This window comes from Phascolarctos cinereus, unplaced genomic scaffold (assembly GCF_003287225.1).
Source record: "Phascolarctos cinereus isolate Bilbo 61053 unplaced genomic scaffold, phaCin_HiC Scaffold_3;HRSCAF=262, whole genome shotgun sequence".
In the NCBI taxonomy this organism is placed as follows: domain Eukaryota; kingdom Metazoa; phylum Chordata; class Mammalia; order Diprotodontia; family Phascolarctidae; genus Phascolarctos; species Phascolarctos cinereus.
Window position 1 is genome coordinate 66,525,256 of NW_027555736.1, and position 20,054 is coordinate 66,545,309.

At 39.6% G+C, this 20,054-nt stretch overlaps 1 protein-coding gene across 9 annotated transcripts in view; it reads left to right on the forward strand.

The window, feature by feature from the left end:
* The window catches only part of CELF6 (CUGBP Elav-like family member 6), a 104,528-nt gene that overhangs the window by 37,912 nt on the left and 46,562 nt on the right, over positions 1 to 20,054 (forward strand). The window lies entirely within an intron of this gene.

The window sequence follows — 20,054 nt, forward strand, 5'->3', positions numbered from 1 at the left end:
TCTAATGGAATGACTTCTCCTTTTGACTTTGCTTCTACAAATCCTACACTTTGGTAAAATTCCACCTCTTCCATGGAGCCTTCCCCCAATTCTCTAGACCTCATTTATGTCTCCTCTCTCTGACCTACAGCATTTTGGATCTGAGCCACACATTCTAACACCTCATCATATTCTGTCTTCTGTTGTTCTCTAATTCTCTCGCATGTCATGTCTTAGTTTTTATCTCTCTAATTAGACTATAAATCCTCAAGGGATCATATTTTCTCTTCTTTCATCCTTCATGATACCTATAATAAGACTCTCAGGAAAACTCAAGAAATACTTGTTGTTGATTGATAGATGGGGAGCCCCCACCAAAGAGTTATTTAACAGACTTTCCAGGTGCTATGTCCCCCCTACTCCCAACTAACTACTTGTTCTAATATCTTCTTCCCCATTAATTCACTTCCTGCTACATTTTTGGTTGTTCTCTCCACTGTTTCTCTATTACCTCCCCCCCAAAAAAATTTTTTTGCTCACCTTTACAAAGACAACAACTTCCCTAGAGGTTGTACGTTTCATTGTTGGATTTTAGGAGGGGCTTTGAGAGGTTCTATTTATAGTCCCACATCTGCAGTTAGATTGGCATTAGTGTTTATTTTCTTAAAACTTGCTATAGTAGAAAATCCAGTGCACTGAATTCAGTCAGATCTGGGTTGAAGTTTCAGATCTGCCATTTAATAACTGTGAAACCTTGGGTGAATCATATATTTTATATGTTGTTGTTGTTGTTGTTTTTTACATCACTATCACTTCCCTATTGTCTCACCCTAAGGGAGCTTTGTATTTGTATCTCCAGTACCTTTTAATTACATTACTGAGCTCCTGACATGTAGGCACTAAAATAAATACTTTTTCATTCATCTAATTTGGCATTTAGAAGCATTGGTAACTTTGGAAAGAGAAGTATCTGTAGAATTTGGAGGTCAGAAGCCACATTCTAGAGGGTTAAAAAGAGAATGAGAGGCGAGGGAGTAGAGGAACCTATTACAGGTAGCCTTCTAAAAGAATTTAGCCAGAAAGTAAAGAAGAGATAAAGGATAAGAGTTAGTGGGAATAAAAGGATCAAGTGAGAGTTTTTTCTGAGGTTGGAGGAGATGCAGACATGTTTGTAAGCAGTAGGGAAGGAGCCAGTAGACAAAGCAGTGAAATGGATTGAGTTAAGTAGGATACCCAAGGGCATTGCAGTATCCAAGAACCTTGGGAAGTCAAGAGGGACTGGTTCTAAGCAAAGGCTTCAAAAAATATTCTGAAACAATAGGGAACTTTGTGTGTTCCAGTAAAACCATGAGAACTCTGGGAATGGGATTCTGAAGGTTAGGGAAATGACTGTGTTCCTTGTAGGGAGACCCAGCAGTCAGTGTTAGCTGCTTCCTGAGAAAAAGAAAGAGCCTAAGGCATAATATTGTAGAAAAAGTACCTAGAAGTTAGGAGTTAGAAGACCTGAATATGAATCCTGCTTCTGTTGTTTACTAGCTATGTGACTTGAATGTCACCTTACCTTTTTAGATTCTAGAGCCCTTATTTATAAAATGAGAGTACCTGCCAGCTAGGATATTCTGAGAACTCTGGTAGTCTCTACCTCTTGTGGTCTGTTGGAAGACTGTGTATACGAGAACCCTTTGTCTCATAGGGAGCTCTGAATTCTAGAAACAGAGATCTAATAACCTCCCCTGAAGCTGATGGCATTGCTGGAAGGCTCATGACCAGTATGAAGCTTGCCAACTGGCCTGAAAGAAGCCAGAAATACATAGAGGCAATCAGGGTGAATGTCAAGCTAATCTTGGAGAGACAGAGAACAGAGAGCTGGACCTTCCGATAGGATTAGGGTTTATCATGTGACCTGAGGTTTCTGGACCATGGAACTTTATAAATATCAGCTATTACTCTATAGCAGGGGTTCTTAAGCTGGTCTTGAGGGCCCTCCCCCTAAAATTTCTCTGTAGCCTTGAACTGTACCTGTTCCTTCACGAAGGGTGATTCCCTCTTATAGTCAAGACTTCCCAAAACCCTTGCTTAACAAACTCCAGTCCGTCTCCCCAGCCCCATCCAAGAGTTAAGGAACAACTTGTCTCATGGGCAAAGGTACTCATCAAAGAGGTACGAGATTTTCGGGAGAGTCATATTTTACTGTAAAAAGGAGGCCGAGGCAGGAAGGTGTTAATGTCTATAGCCAATCCTGACTCTCTACCTCCTGGATCCCACTCACCATCTTCTCCAGATCTGATTCTTCTTGAACCAGCATGCTCACCACCACAACCAGCCATTAAGAGTATATCCAATCCCTTAGGTTTTCCCCTGGGTTGTTTCACTGTCCTGAATTACCACCATGCTAATGTTAGATCTCTTAATATAATATTGAGAAGAAGCCTGGTGTAGTGGAAAGCTAAACGGACCCAAAGAGATGTAAATAAAAAAATCTGGATCCTCAAGCCAGCTGAGGGATTTTGGACAAATTTCTTCACTCCACTGAGCCTCAGGTTTCTCCTCAATAAAATGAGAACATTGGACTAGAACGATGACTGAATGAAAAAGCATTTATCAACTGTTCACTATATGCCAAGCACTGTGCTAAGCATTGAAGATACAAATATAAAAATGAGATAGTCCCTACTGTCAAGGAGATTACATTCTTTCTTATTTGTAATTTTTTCAGTTATGGAATTTTTTTCTCTCTCACACTACCCCTCCAACTATTAAAAAAAAACCACTCATAATAAATATGCCTAGTGAAGCAAAACAAAACCTCATATTGGCCATGTGCAAAAATATGTCTCATTCTACATCACTTCTCTCTCATAAAGTGGGCAGCATTTTTTCATCATTGGTCCTCTGTTAATCATTGGGTTAATCAGAATTCTAAAGTCTTTCAAAATTGTTCATTTTTTACAGTTTTGTTGTTATAATAGATTCTGCTCACTTCGTTCTTCATCAGTTTATACAAGTCTTCCCAGTTTTCTCTGAAACCATCTTTTTCCTAATTTCTTACAACACATTAGTCATTCCATACAGGTAGTAAATAATTCCATCCATATACCATAATTTGTTCAGCCATTCTCCAATTATTGGAACATCTCTCCCCTCAGCTTCTCTTTGTCACTACAAAAAGAGTTGTTATATATTCAGAATGTTTTTAAATGCATAAAATAAAATACATACCATAACAAAGGAAACCAATTATATTGAAATAGAGATATAATTTCTTTGCTATCCAAATGGATTTCTTGGAATTTATCCACATCTTGGGGGTCTGCTGATCCAAAGTTAAGAATCCCTGTAGTAGAAGGAGACAACACATATAGAGGAGCGGTGGTCAGAGAAGGATATTTTGATCCAGGAAATCAAAGAGAGTGAGTGCAACAATAGGATAGTTAACCAACATAATTTTTCCATTTGATAGGATCATAAATTTAAAGCTGGAAGGGACTTTAGAGGCCATCTAATCCAACTCATTACAGATGAGGAAACTGAGGCACAGAAGTTTTTTTTTTTACTTTCATACAAGTAGTAAGTAGCAAAGTTGAAATTTGTTCCCAAGTCCTCTGATCCCGCATTCGGAGCTCTTTTCCAGGATCATGCTATCTATAGTTCCCTCCACTTTACAAGTCACTTAATCCCTGTTTTTCAATCTGCAAAATAGGGATAAAAATGCTTGTTACCCAGCTCAAAGAGGAAATGTTCCTCCAAGTGAGGAAAATGTTTTGAAAATCATAACGTGTTATTGATCTTACTTCTGCCACTGATTTGCCTTACTAGAACAAGCCATTTCCTCTTCCTCAGCCATAGGTCCTCCTTTAGAGACTAGATTATCTTTAAAGTCTCCCTTCCACTGCAACTATTCCATAGCTGTAAGGCAACCAAGACTGTCTCCTAAAAGGAGATATTTCAGGTTAGTGAAGGCTACTAACATTTGGAGTTATAAGACTCCAGATACTTATCTAGCTTATTGTTAGTCAGTCAAAGGTGAAGCTAGGGGTACAGATTTCCCAGAGTACCCTGCTGGTCTCAAGAATATCTGTTCTTGGTTCTTTGGCTGTAACTCTTCCTATCTACGTATGAGAACCATATGTCCCACAGATCAGATTTGGTGGGGTCAGGGGTGAGGGAAGAGAAGAAATCATCTGAGTACACCACTTTTAGTAACCTGAATTGACACTTCATAGCATTCATTGTTAACCCTACATCTTGTATCACCCTGAGGACAGATTGGAGATGTCCCAGATGCAATTCTATATCTGGACTAAAAACAGCAATGTCATCTATATATACACAGCTACAAATTTTTCCAGTCCAATCAACAAATTGAGGGATGTGCCAGTCTTCAATGCTTGATAAACAATCTAAAGGGGAAAGCCGTAAATTCATACCAGTTCTAGAGGCAACAAAAGGTGTCTTTGACCCAGTCTCAAGGACCTTCTCCTTTGCCAGTTACCCTTTATATAATCATGGATAGAAATAGCCTAATCAGACCCTGGTCAATCCAGTAGATCACCCGTCTGGGACATGGAATGGGCATTAGCCCTAATAATTTCCCTTAACCTCCTATAGTTCATGCAAAAATCTGATACTTATCCAGTTTGGGTAACAGCATATCATGAAATTATTAAAGGTGATTAGAGGAAATGATTTAGAGAAAAAATAGGCATGTCTAGAGCCAGGAACAGTGTTTTACAAAGCATAATTGCTTTAAGAAAATGCAAATATCTATATGGGGCACACATCTATTTTTGTAAGTGACTCAATTTGTCTCTCCCAGAGAGAATCTTCTAATTCCTTATCCTAGCGAAAGGTGCTTTTATCTTCAGAGACTCAAGTTCTCCATGACTGAATTCAGAGGAGTAGACCAATATTGAACCATTATCCATTCCTCAATAAGAGCAAGGGGTCAGTAGCAAAGAAATTCCTCCAAGTGGTAGATGACCTAGTTCCACACATCAGTGTATGCAACCTTACCTGAGCTTTCCTGTAGGGCTAGCTAGAGCCCAAGTAGCTTGGCCCTTTTTGCTTACTACACAGGGACTCTCCCATGCAATGCTCTTCAGTTGGTTTGCCCAGAGATGTAAGCATGACATGACTAAGCCTCTTTCCTGTTAGTCCCAGGATCTGGGAGCTCTTAAATCTTGTTTCTCCCAAGGGATAAGAGATCTGTGATTTCACTGGAAAAGGGAACTTCTAATAGAGAAAACACCTTCTACCAAAATAAGTCAGCACCTTCTCTGCAGTTAGAGTCTTAAAGAGTTACTGAAGTGCGGAGTGGTTAAGTGATTTGCCCAGAGTCACATAAAATATGTGATCAACGAAGGATTTGAATCCAGGTCTTTCTGGCTTTGAAGCTGGTTCATTATCCACTATGCCATGCCACATTGCCTTTTTCTTCCAAACTGAGAAGATATTCCCTGGCACACACTCAGTTTCTATATTTTTTTCACCTCATGCACAACACTGTAGCCACTACAGAAGTTTTAACCCTCTGTTTAAACACCCACCTGATGGACCAAGACCTAGGAGACAGTACCCTTTCAAAGATCAATTCAAAGGATAAAAGTGATTGAGTAAATAGCAGATAAGCTCTCCTATCATTCTAATTTGTCTCTATTATGTTCTGTAGAACCTAACTAAACTTTTTACCCGCTCATGGGTGTGCAGTATGGTAGACTTATGTTCCACAACATTCTCACAAACAGCTTTTTATCCCAATCCCCTTCCTCCAGCTAGACAGTGTCTCATGCAGAAACCTCAGACTGAGAAAAAGACACTCAAAAGTCTGACTGTGGTTTGAGTTGCATTTGTGGTCACAGTATCACAGGATCAGAGTTTTAGAGCTGGCCTAAGAGGTCATCTAGTCCATATTTAAAGTGACTTGCATACAGATAATAAATGTTGCAAGCAGTATTTGAACTAAGGTCTTCCTGACCCCAAACACAGCACCTTGTCCACTACACCTTGCTTCCTCTATACATCCCTGCATATGTAATACATGTCAAGAACACATGACAAACACACATGGACGTGCAAACATATACAAACACACACAGTGAGCCACACTGTAACAAGAGGTCATAACTCTTTTTGGAGGGCTTAGAAATAGCCTGAATGGATAAGTTCCATTAAGCTTTTTAAATCTCATTGCTGTCCTCTATAGGTAACCCTTACCTCACACGTCCTTCCCCTGCAAACTGTTGCTGGTCTGTGTCAAAGGGAGCTGTCCTTTCAGCACTGTTCCCCTGGGAAAAGGAGAAAAGGTTGCCACTTCAAATTTCTCAAGCCAAGTTACACCTTCCGGCCCAAGTCCCATTGCTGCATTTACATAGGGATCTCCGTCTTGATCGAGACAATTTCAAGATCTCCCTTGTCTCTTGACCTAGTAGCAGCTATTATTAATCTATCAGGCTGTATCTACCACTTTTGAAGCCTTGACATGAGGTAAAACTGGGGAGAAGGAACAGAAATCCTACTGGGTTAGGAGAAGGGAAGAGAGAACTGAGAATCCACAGGGTTCAAAAGATATTCATGTTCAGTTTCCATTGAAGAAGTAGCAGAGGGATTAAATTCAGGGTCCCTGGAGCCCTTCCCACTGCCTGCTTATGTGTAATCACCCACAACTGCAAGGTCTATATCCCACAGGTCCTCTCCCAGGAGGCATGACAGCTGCTTCAGGTCAATCAGCACTGCCCTTGTTTTCATTTGGTCCTTCTGTTCCAGCTTCAAGTGGGGCCATAGGGTGGCCTTTCAACTACATCCCCTTTTCATGAAGGATTTCTGGTAGGCTTACTAATTACTGTCAGTGATAAAAATCTGCTCTAATATCTAGTCCAAGATTAGATAACCATTCTCCCTGGCTGCCTCCCTGTATTTCTGAAATCCTTCAGGCTACCTGTCAAGCTACGAGTTGGCCATAGTGAACACTGTGGATTCCTCTTCTCCCAGCTGTAATAAGGAAGGCTTCCCCTAGGACAATGGATTCTAATCCACTTTGTCTTCTAATAGCCACAACAGGTTTGGTATGCTCCCTCTCCCTCACTTGTCTGGTAATATTTTTCCCCTTGGGAATGGGAGTACTGCCCAAAATCCCTATAGGGAATAGTCCCTGGAATGAAGTACTTCAAAATGCCAAGGGGATTTAAGGCTTTCATAGAACATATCTGGTTCCTCTGTTACTCCAGAGTTTACAAGAGGCTTCCCTGGAAGCCAAGTTCCACCTTCCTGCCCAAGTTCCATTGCTGCATTTACAGAGGGACCGCTTCCTTGATCAGGATAATTTCACCAACTATCTTCTATAGTAACATTTCTGAAACTTTTTGGCCTCAAGACCCCTTTACATTCTTAAAAATTATTGAGGACTGTGGGGCAGCTAGGTGGCCAGTAGATAGAGCTCTGGCCTTGGACTCAAGAGGATCTGAGTTGAAATCCAGCCTTGGACACTTGACACTTACTAGCTGTGTGACCCTGGGCAAATCATTTAACCCCAATTGCTTCACACAAAAAAAAAAAAAGAAAAAAAAAGAAAAAAATTATTGAGGACCTCCTCCAAAAAAAGTTTCTGTTTGTGGACTTTATCAACATTTATCATATTAGAAATGAAAATATCTTAGTATTATTATTAAAATAGTTTTGACCTTATAGGTCTCCTGAAAGGATCTGGAGACCCTGTATGTCCTCAGGCCACAGTTTGAGAACCACTGTCCTGTAGCATTATTTGGACTCACATGTCACATCACACAAGCCCTCTTCTTATATGGGCAGCAACCATTCCTCTTATAGAGTGGCTGCTAAAGATCTCCTCATCCACCACCAAGAAATGGGATCTCCTTCTCTCTGTCTGTTTTCTTCATGTTACTATGGAGATCATACTCAGAGGACAGGAGGTAAACATCAGGATTGATTTACATTCTGCCTACCTAGGGACAGGATTGGTCCCAGTGTCTGGAGCAAGATTGAACCTGCAAGGCAGCTAGGTGGTGCAGTGGATAGAGTACTAGCCCTGGAGTCAGGAGGACCTGAGTTTAAATCCCGCATCAGACAAGAGACTTGACACTTAGTAGTTATGTGACCCTGGGCAAGTCACTTAACCCCAATTGCAAAAAAAAAAAAAAGATTGAACCTGCAGATTGGGGTTAAGTGGTAGCAAGTGGTATGGCTATAGGAATAGTGAACCAAGTAGATTACTGCATTATCCTAGACCTCCCAGGGTTCTTCCAGTAGGGCGCAAGAGGATCAGGATTTGATACTATCTTCTTTTTTATTAACAGGCATATTAGAAAACCAGTATCATGTATTAGAAATATTGTTGAGTTAATTTTTAGAGTGCTAGAGGCATAGTGACCAGGCGCTGTATTCCCAGGGAACTGACATTGGGAGACCCAGTACCAATAGGCCTCATTAAAGCAATGGCTGACTAGGTCTCCCCTGAACTCCCCTGGACAGAGGCAATGTTTTTCTACCTATTTTTCCCCAACTCTGTTAGAATATAAGCTCCCTAAGTTCAGGGATTTTTTTGTTCTTTTCTATTTTACTCAATGCCTGGCATAGTAATTTACATTTTAGGGATGGTGGGAGAAGATTGACCCATGATTTCATTGGCGTAGGGAACTCTATCGATGTGTACAGATCAACAAAGTATATTTCTGGAGGCAGAGGTAGACTGAGAAGTTAGGTGACTTCATCGACTTGCTCAGAGTCCACACTTGAACTCAGTTCTTTCTGTCTCCAGAGCTGACCCTTTAGCCACTTTGCCTCTACTGTATCTAATAAAATACCACACTGCCTTGCACATAGTTAACATTTAATTAATTTTTTAATTGAATTGGCTCCTAGGTTGCCAAAGGGCAGTGTGGATACTATCCATGGGAGCAATAATGGAGCTTCTCAGCTTTCCCTCAGCTAGAGATGCCACAGAGTGACTGGGGAATCTATGAAGTAGAAGCTGACTGAAAGCATTTACCTTTCCTTTTCCTCATGAAAGAAAAGCTTGGCTGACAAACATAGTTTGGCCAGAACAGTCATAGGGTCAGAGCAGTTCTCCAGGGAGCTAAAGAGAGAAACTGGAAATTTTCTACCTGCCAGCAGATGATTGCATATGCATGTCCCCATTATGATTCCCCAGTAGATTAGCCCCAAGAATATATGTTCATAATTAAAGGTATTCAAAATGCAGAATATCAATGAAGATATATACTTTTGGACTTCACAGTGAGGGTGTGGGGCAGAGTGGAATTTGTTTTGCTTGATGACGCAGAATTGTTACAAGGTTTTGTTTTTCTTCTTTTTTTCCTTTGGAGGGGGAGGACAGGGAAGGAAGAAAATATAAATGCTTGTTAACTGAAAAGATAAAAGTTCAAAAGAAAACAAAGCGATTAAAGGCATTCAGAACAGAATCACAAACTTGCTGAGTTTCAGAGCTACTGATTCTAAGGTACTTTCCAACTTCTCACCCCTTTTGGTAAAGTTGCTATTGTTGTTATTTGGTCATTTTAGTTGTGCCCAACTCTTTGTGACCTCATTTAGGGTTTTCTTGGCAGAGATACTGAGTGGTTTGCCATTTTTTTCTCCAGCTTTGGTAAAGTAAATCATTACAATAATACTCAGATTCTTCTAGTTTCAGAGCCCCCCAAATGCAGATGAAGTGTCAGGAAATAAAAAACAAGAACCAAATAGATGATTATACCAGCCAGCTCTCTTCACCCTCTTTGGGAATTTCCTTCCAATCAAGCTTCTTCTAGAGTTGGAGGAGCTGTGAAAGTGAACTGCCGTATCATCCAATCCCTCACCAGATGTTGTAAGGTCTTGCTTCACCCTCATTCTGTCCTTCCATTAACCTATGTTAGCTGAAACTCTTCCACCCGGGGTCCTCGATACCTCAAGCTTGATTAGTGATAAGTATATTTATTACCATCATTATTACCCCACACTTAAATACTATATCAGGGTTATAAAGTACTTTATTTACATTATCTCATTTGTTTCTCACAACAGTCTCAACATGTGAGAAGGACAAGGATTATTATCTATATTATATAGATGAACTTGATGCTCAGAGAGTTCAAATAATTTGTCCATCACAGCTCAAATAGTAATAGCTAGCATATATGGCACTTTAAGGTGCTTTACAAATATTTCATTTGACCCTCCCAACAACCCAGGAGGATAGGTGCTATTATTCTCATTTAACAAATGAGGAAATTAAGGCAAATAAAGGTTAAGTGACTTAACCATGGTCATGGAGCAAGTTAAGTGTCTGAGGCAGGATTCATAACTCTGAGTCCAACTGGCTGACTGGTTGAGTCTTACCAACCATGATTCCTTGGTTGCTTAAACTTCTCGAAGCAATAGCCACTTTATGAGTATCTCTGCTCCCTGCTCCATTAGCCATGTCATTCAATAGTCTTTCCCCCTTTACGTTCCACTTAGTTGGGCAAAGAATCATTGGTGCCATGCTTGTTGGTTGCTGAGTCAGTGTCAATGATCTTTGAAAACTGGCGGAGAATCTGAGAGGTACCAAAGGACAGGAAAAGGACAAATGGTCTATTTTTTAAGGGCAGCCAATAGACCAGTGAACTTGACTTCAATTCTTGGCGAAATTCTAGAAGACATTATTAAACAGAGGGCTTACAAAGATCTATAAAGGAAAATGTTGATCACTAAGAATCAGCGTGATTTCATCAAGAATAAACACATCGTGCAAGGCTAACTTTATTTTCTTTTCTGACAGAATTACAAACTGGTAGATCAGGGGACTTTTGTAAACATTGTATACTCAGATTTGACAAAGTCTTTCATGTAATCTTTGTAAACAAGATGAAGAGATAATGTCTAGACTAATATTCTCCAAAGTAGGAACCAAGGCCTGCTGCCAAGGGGTATGTGATCAACTTATCAGAGAGTGGAAGGAGGTTCACATCCCACCTTTCCTCCCCCATAGCCTATCACAGTACTTACCTCCAACACAACCATACCTTCCTTGATCCCTTATCACTGCCCCTCTTCAGTCCATTCTCTAAGGAGCTTAGTCTCCTTCTTTTTCAATTGGATAAACCACTGAGGACAGTTATAACTTAACTGCCACACAGCAGCAGCTGCACAGGCACCAGTGGGAAAATGTTCAACCATCCACCCCAGCATATCCAGATCATCTTTGCCCTCCAGATCATCTTGTGACTGTAGTAGGCCCTCTCAGGCAGTGACCAGTGAATAAGAATAAGAGCCATATCTTCCCCTCCCATTTTTTCCTTTGGGGAGGACAGATCAAGTGGTACAAGATGAGCAGTCATATGACAAGTTATGATCAATCAACTGTTCCTTTGTCCCACTCACCATCTTTGGGTGTTATCTTCACCACTGAAATGCAGACTTCTTGAGTTCAAGTACTGCCTTTCTTTTGTATTTCAGTCCCTAGCACTTAGCACACTGTTTGACATGTAGTAAGCACTTAATAAATACTTTTGATTCATTCATTGATTCATTCATTTATCACATATTTCACTACACTATCTTCTCCCTCCAAAAAAAACCTACTTCTCTTCCACATTTCCTTATTATTATCGGGGTACCATCATTCTTCCAGTCATTTGGGTTCACAACTTTGGTCTCAATTTCAACTCCTGATGCCACTTTTACAATCATGCTAAGTCATATTGTTCCTACCTCCCCAGTATCTCTTGTATTTACCCCCTCTCTCTCCTCGCATAGCCCCATCACCTCTTGCATACTTCAATAGCCTCCTTATATGGTCTCCCCAATTCAAGTCTCTCCCCTCTCCAATCTATCCCCCACAGTGCTGGAAAAGTAACTTTCTTAAAGCACAGGTGTGAGCATGTCATGTCTCTATTATAAGCTCTGGTGGCTCCAGGGTCAAATATTATATGATCTTTATCTCATTCATTTTTAATTCACACTTTTTATAGCTTTTTAATGTACATAATTGTTTCTACAGTAGTACATATATACAATTTATAAATAAATATACACATATTGGGAACATGTACTCAAACATTTTTTACTGATGAATTATATTCTTAGCTCTACATGAAGTTTTTACAAAAATTACTATATATTAGGGCACAAAGATATTGCAAATAAATATTTAAAAGTAGAAATAGTAGACACATCATTACAAAGCAAAATGCAATAAAAAATAAGTCACCGGTTCAAAGAGCACAAACAAAAGGCGCAGAGCTGAACAAGACATAATAATGAAATCCTAAATACTATGTAAGTTAAAGAACAAATCATAGAAACAATCAATAATTATGCGAAAGACAATGATAATAAGGAAACAACATACCAAAATTTTAGATATGCAGCTAAAGAAGTCCCCAGGAGAAAAGCCATGTTCCTAAAAACATCCATTAATAAAATAAAAAGGAGAAGAATAATGAACTGAATATGCATTTTAAAAATTAGAAACCCAACAATAAACAAACTCAAAATAAACAGAGGAGAAACTGATTTTTTTTAACTGGTAGAGGTCAAAGCTATAAGACTTGGCAACTTCATTTTTATTCCATTAAATTTAACCTTATTATATTTGGCCCATTATTCTAGTTTAACAATAATTTCTTGCATCTTGACACTGCCATCCGAAATTTGCTCCCCTCCCAACTTTATCTCATCTGTAAATTTGATAATAAGGGTTTCATTTGAAACATCAATAGAAATGTTGGACAGCACAGGGTCAAAGGCAGATCCTGGGTCACCCCATCAGAGACGTTCCTTCCAATGACATCCCATTGATGACTGTTCTTCAGGTCAGGACATTCTATCAGTTTCAAATCTATCCAACTATTTTATTATCTAGACTAGTAGTATCCAAACATTAATGATTTTGAGATACAGTTCTCCTTCTTTGCTTTATCCTTCCCTGACTTAGATTTTGTGACTATATTTGACTCATAAGAGGTGTCTGGTACAATGCATTATCAATTTGTGTAATATTTGTATAATTCTTTAAATGGTTGAATTTTCTTTTATAAATTTATCAGGACCAGGAGTTTTTTTTCCTTTGAAAGTTTCTTTATAGCTAGTTCTATTTCCTCTCCTGAGAGTGTATTATTTAAGATGTGTTTTATGTTCTGTGAATTTAGGTATTTCATATTTTTGGAGGTATTCCCTTATTTCCTTTGTGTTCCCAGTTATGTTGGCACAAAACTGTGCATAGTGGGTTCTGATCATTCTTTTTCTTCTGGTTTTGTTGTGATTTCACCTTTTTCATTTTTTATTTTGTTGATTTGATTTTTTGCCCTCTTCTTTATAATCAGATTGGCTAAAGGTCAATCAGTCTTATTGGTCTTTTCAATGAACCAACTTTTAATTTTATTTATCAGATTGATTGCCCTTTTGGTTTCCAACTTATTTCTCCTCTTTGTGCTTAATTGGAAAATGGCAAATATTGTCTCAATTTAAAAAAAAAAGAGGAAGAGAACAGGGTTGTCAACTATAGGACAGTGAGCTTGGCTTTGATTTCAAGCAAAATTCTAGAATGTCTTATTGAAGGGATGGTTAGTGAACATTTAGAAAAGGAAACAGTAATCATCATGAACCAGCTTTGAAGCTTCAAGAACAACTAATACCAGATTAACATTGTGTCCTTTTTGGACAGTTATTCTACCAGTAGATCATGGAATGCTATAAATATGTCTAATATAGCTTTTCGTAAAATATGTAACCAAGTCTCTCATCTTATTCCTTGGAAAATATGCTTAGATGTGAGTTAAACAATAGTATAGTTTGATGATTTTGGAAATAGTTATATGGCCAGATCCAAGGAAAATTTCATTGTCAGCTTCAAAGAAGGCTTCCAGTAGAGTATTCCTAGAGATCTATACTTGGCCCTGTGCTGGTTGACATTTTTTCTCAATAACTTGGACAAAGTAAAGCTTATAAAATTTGCAAATGACACAAAACTGGAAAGGATAGCTAATGCATTTGGATGACAAAGATAGGATTTTAAAAGGTCTTGACAAGGCAGAATGTTGGGCTGAATCTAATAAGGATTCTAAGGCTCATTCCAGCTCTAAATCTGTGATCCTAAAATGAAATTTAATAGGGATAAATTCTTACACTTAAGTTCAAAGCAGTCAGTGATACATGATGGAAAGACCACTGGCCCTGTATTCAGAGAACCTTGGTTCAAATCCTCTTTTCTGACATTTACTAACTGCATGACCTTTCAAGTCACTTAATCTTCCTGGGCTTTAGTTTCCTCAACTGTAAAATAAGGGCATTAGACTAAACAGTCTCTAGGGATCCTTTCAACTTTAAATCTATGATACTATGATACTATGAACTTTAAAAAAAAAACCTTCACAATTACAAAGTGGAGGAATTGTGCTTTATTAGACAATAGTTCAACTGAAAAAGGTCTCGATTTTTTCTCACACACTATAGTCTCAATGAGTCAATGGTATAATATGGTAGCAAAAAAACTAATATGATCTTGAGGCACATTAAAAGAGGCATGGTTTGTGATACTAAGAAGACATTAGTCCTCCTGCTATACTCCATTCCAGTTTGACATCTGGAGTAATAGTTCAGGAGTTCAGGTCTAGGTACCACATTTTTAAAAAGACATTGGAAAACTAGATAGCATCTATGTAGATCAAAGTAATTATATGAAAGACGATAACAACGATCAAACAACATACCAAAAAGTTTAATACGCCACTAAAAAAGTTCCCAGGAGAAAAATCACATCCCTAAAAACATACATTAATAAAATAAAAAAAGGAATAATGAATTGAATGTGCATTTTAAACATTAGAACCCTAAAATAAACAGAGGAAGGGACCTTCAGATGGTGAACTACCTTGGGATTCTGCCATATGAGGACTGGTTAAAGCAAGAGGGGATGTACAGCCTACGAAAAAAAGAAACGTGATGACCTGATCTGTCATAAAGGAGTTGAAGTCTATCAGGTGGGTGAGGGATTAGACCAGGGGCTCTTAACCTGTTTTATATATATATATATTTTGATAACCGTATTTCAGTGTAATTGGATTCCTTCATAATCCTACATATTTTATGCATTTAAAAACATTCTGAGAAGGGAGCTATAGGATTCATTGGACTGCCAAAGGGATCTATAACACAAACAAAGGTTGAAAGCCCTGGATTCTGCTTTTTCTGCTGGGTCCCAAAGAATAGAGGGAAGAACAATAGGCAGACATTTCAAAAATACATTTATCCTTGTTAAGGAAAACCATCCCAAAGTGGATCAAGCTAATTTCAGAGAGTAGTGACTCCCCATCCCTGGAGACCTTTAGGGAAAGAGTGGATGACCACTTGTCAGGTACGTTGTCCCAAGGATTCAAGGTACAGGTTGGACTAACTGTCCTCTGAAGTGCCTTCTAAATCTGATTTCCTTTGATCCTATAACCTCTGGCCTCAGTTTTCTATATCCTGGGAGGGAGGGACTGGGTTAGAGACTTCCTGCTTTATCTTTCTCACCACAGCCTCCTGGACATTCCCAGCATAAATTGGGACAAGCAGCAATACTCAGACAGGACCCTATTTTCCTTTGTCTGAAACCAGAGAGAGAGAAAAACCTCCTTCTGGGGCTCCCTCCCAGTCCAGGCCCTAGAGGGGAATGTCTACAGGGGTGGGGGGCCTGTGGCCTCAAGACCACATGTGGCCCTCTAGGTCCTCAAGTGCAGCCCTTTGAGTCCAAACTGCACAGAACAAATCCCCTTAATAAAAAGATTTGTTCTGTAAAACTTGGACTCAGTCAAAAGGCCGCACCCAAGGACCTAGAAGGCCACATGTGACCTCAAGGCCGCAGGTTCCCCATCCCTGGAAGAGCTCATGTCCCAGATGCTTGTGCCACCAAAGGGTTCACAGGCAGATGCTCCCTGGAATTACAGAAAGCTCTCTGCTCTCTGTCATGGCCTTGTACTAACCTGTGCTCTCCACTGTTGCCACAATTTAGGGATAGAAAATGCATAAAAATGAGAATGTGCAATTGTGGGTGAGAGACTGTGCCGGGCCAGGAAATAGACTCTGGAATCCTAGAAGCCAGCATCCCCAGACTTTCAGGCAGAGAGAATGCCAACTTACAAGTTGCCTGTTCCCATCCCACACCCCCAGTACTCCCTACACTGCTGGAACACACATGGATAAACCATTCCTAGTCACATGCTGTCTCTCACCCCATGTTGTGAGTGCCAGATCTCTGACACAGAATTTAGAGTAAAATCAACCTTAGAGATTGAGTCTCTACAGATAAGGAAATTGAAGGCCAGGGAGAGGGGAGTGATTTGCCCAAGGACCCACAACTTGTAACTGACAGATAGATGTTCAAACCCAGATCTTCTGAATGAAAATCTGTATCTTCCTGCTGATACCCCTGATGAAGATCAGTGACTTTAGAAGGGAGGGATGGGATGGGATTGTAGCAATGTTTCCATGATCCTGGGAGAAGTGGGGGGAGCAACACAGAGACAAAGTAATTAGAGAGGTGATTAGCACCTCCCTCCTTTCATCAAAGAAGTGGGGGACTTTAAGTGTGGGATTTAGATCTGTGTCACACATAGCTGATGTTTTCAGCAGTTTTGCTAAGCTGCTCTTTTTTCTTTCTAAATATTTATTACAAGGGATGGCTCACTGGGTATGAGTAGGGGAAAGATGTGCTAGAAAAGCAGAAGACACCAAGAGAAATAAGCTTATCAAAGCATCCACTTTGGGTAAGGAAGAGGTGAGAATATAACTGAGAGAAGACCCCCATATTCTCCAAAATAGACCATTTCCCTCTTCACTTAACTGCTGCCTGCCTTAGTTTCCTGTATTGTAAAATGGGGGTGATAATAGCATCTGCTTCCCAGGGTTGTTGTGAGGATCAAAAAAGATAATTGTAAAATGCTTATCACAGTGCCTAGCACATAGTAGGCACTTAATAAATGTGTGTGTCTTTCCTTCCAAATTAAATTCTCTCTCCATTATACCACACCATCACACTGAACAGCTGCTTTGACTCTTCCCACACACACACACACACACACACACACACACCGGGCTTTCACTATTCCAGTCCTGCCAGAGTGGTCAGTAAACAGCCACTAAGCCTGGTGCCCCACCCTTCTCTCTAAACATACATGAAGGAGAGTCCTATATTTCCCAAGACAGTCTGATCTCTTCCTTGTTTGTCAGGGCATCAATCCCATCTCCATTTCTTTTTCTCATACTCAAAGCCACTGAAACCACCCCCTGCTGCTCCAGAATGACAGCGGCTTGCTCAGTCACAAGCAACCCTCTGTAGAATCCTCTTCTCGCTTCTACCTTGAGATGAGTTACCTACAAGTGCTTTCTGAGCAATATGTCCCATGAGCTGCCACACTCCTCCTGAGCCCCGCTGAGCCCACTAGTTATATGAACCAACTATGAGGCTATGGATGTTAGGAGGAAGGAAATCAGGACCTGGGACCATGTATTCCCTTTGGAATTAAACTATACCTCTGTGCCCTGAGAAGATCATGGAATATGGCCAGGTACCAGAGTGGGTTTTTGTGTTTGGTTTGAAGTGGTTTTTTTCTTATAACTTAAAGGGAAGATCCACCTTTAGCTCTTTAAGCAATGATATCAGAAAAGATCTGCATTTGGTGGAGCTGCCAACTTACAGAATCTTTTTTGAGAGCATTCTGGTAGAACATAGTAAAAGTTTAAAGAAATAATCATCCTGGGCTGGAGGGAGGGAGAGAATTTGAAACTCAAAATTTTTTTAAAATGAACATTTAAAAACATCATATCCTTTGACTCAATAATTCCACTGTTAGAAATACACCCTAAAAAGAAAGCTCTTTAAAAAAAAAAAAGAGCTCCCTGTTTAGGAATTATTATAGAAACATTGTATGTAATTGAAAAAATGGAAACTGCCTAAATGTCCAACAACAAGATAGTTAAGTAAATTGTAATATATGAATATAATGAAATGCTAGAATACAATTAAGACCAACAAACCTAAGAAATACCAAAAAAAAAATTCTGTAAAGACTTTTATGAAATAATGCAAAGTGAATGACAGCAGAACAAATGACATACACACAAATTATAACCATGTAAGAGGAAGAATAAATGAGAGAGAGAGAGAGAGAGAGAGAGAGAGAGAGAGAGAGAGAGAGAGAGAGAGAGAGAGGGAGGAGAGAGAGAGAGGGAGGGAGAGAGGAGGAGAGAGAGAGAGAGAGAGAGAGAGAGAGAGAGAGAGAGAAGAGAGAGAGAGGAGGGAGGGAGAGAGGGAGAACACAGTAGTAGCTGCAAGGAATCCTTTATTGACTTTTTCTGCCCCCCAAAGCCAGCCTGACATTTGTGCTCATCAGCCAGACCCAAAGAATCAATAACATTTAATAACTACAGCGCCAAGGAGAGAAATCTAGTCACTTGGGAAATGTTATTCTAAAGCATCTTCCCTGAATTGTCATTACATTCAGTGTGGAGCACTGAAACTGGGGTAATGTGTCCTCTCAGGGGCTATTTAGTTGGGCAATACAATGGGCAGAACAGGTCTGGGCAAAACCTCAAGTTGTCTTCTCTTTCTGAAAACTCAGTGGATTTTTTTGTTCATTCAGACTCCAGACAGCCTCAGCATTTTCCCTCATCAGATCAGAAGCTCCACCAAGAGACCAGGGGTTCCCAAGGCAATAGAGGGGGAACTTTGTTTCTTCCATTAGATAGGAGGCTCCCTAGGATAAGAGCCATTTCTTCTCCACCTCCTTTCATCTCCACTCAGGATCTAGTCCTAGACTTTGTCCAGAGAAACTCAATGTTCATTCTTCCTCTTCAGAAAGAATATGTATAACTGGAAGGATGCCAGGTAATGGTGAATTAGACCCCCTGAGCCTCAAGGCACTTGGGGCACCTTTTGCTGTTCTTCACAATGTTTAAAAAAACAACTATAAAACATATTGAAATTAATATCACAACATTTTTAAAACACAAAAGATGTTTTACTCTATTTTGCGTTAACATTTTGTCTGGTTTTTTTTATTTTGGAGGCAATGGGGGTTAAGTGACTTGCCCAGAGTCACACAGCTAGCTAGTAAGTGTCTGAGGCCAGATTTGAACTCAGGTCATCCTGACTCCAGGGCCAATGCTCTATCCACTGCACCACCTAACTGCCCCTAACATTTTGATTTATATTTTAAGCTGAAATCCAAACCAATACATTAATACTACTATATATTTAATTTTAGAATGTAACAAGGGCTCATAAAGTTGTAAAAGCCTGCATTCAGGAAATCCAAAAATTAGGTAGATTATAAATTGAATGAAGCTATAATAAATATCAAATCAAAAGAGACAACTCCAGGAATACAACAATCATTATGAAAATCTTGATAAGATAGCATAAGCTTTTTCCTGCGAAACAACATGAGGATAATGCTTTTAAACAACAGCAAGAACACTAGATTCCCCAGTGGAGACTATAACATGAGGACTGGGGCCAACAGAACAGGGAAAACCATATATACAGGTCCAGGAGGAGAACCAGCCAGGGGTTATACCCGGGCGCCCTCCATGACCTACTTTAAGTCTCTTCTGCTCAAGATGGGACAATCTGCAAAGAAAAGCACCTCAGCTCATGAGTGTCCAGAAGCAAGAGGTGGACTGTACAGATTGTCAGTTGCCAGAGTCACTAATGCAAGATGCCACACAAGTAGGAAGCCGAGGCAGAAAGCCTGCTTAGATAGGATAAAATAGGTCAACAGTTCAATAGTGACAGGATCTAAGGGGGGAAAAGGAAAACTAAGCCCAAAAGTGAGCCTACTGTTCAAAGGAACTGTGTGTCCAAGCAGGCTTGAGCTGAGTATTGGATAAATGAATGAATGAAAAGGTATTTTTAAAGTATCAGGCACTGTGCTAAATACTGAAATGCAAATACAAAATACTGAAATCACAAATACAAAAAAAAAAGACTGTTCTAATAGGGATAGACAATATTATTATATCAAATTAACTACAGTAAGATGAGTTATTTGTTTTTATGTGAACATAAGACAACGCCAAGTGATTTGAAGTCAAAGGGTTTTTACCTC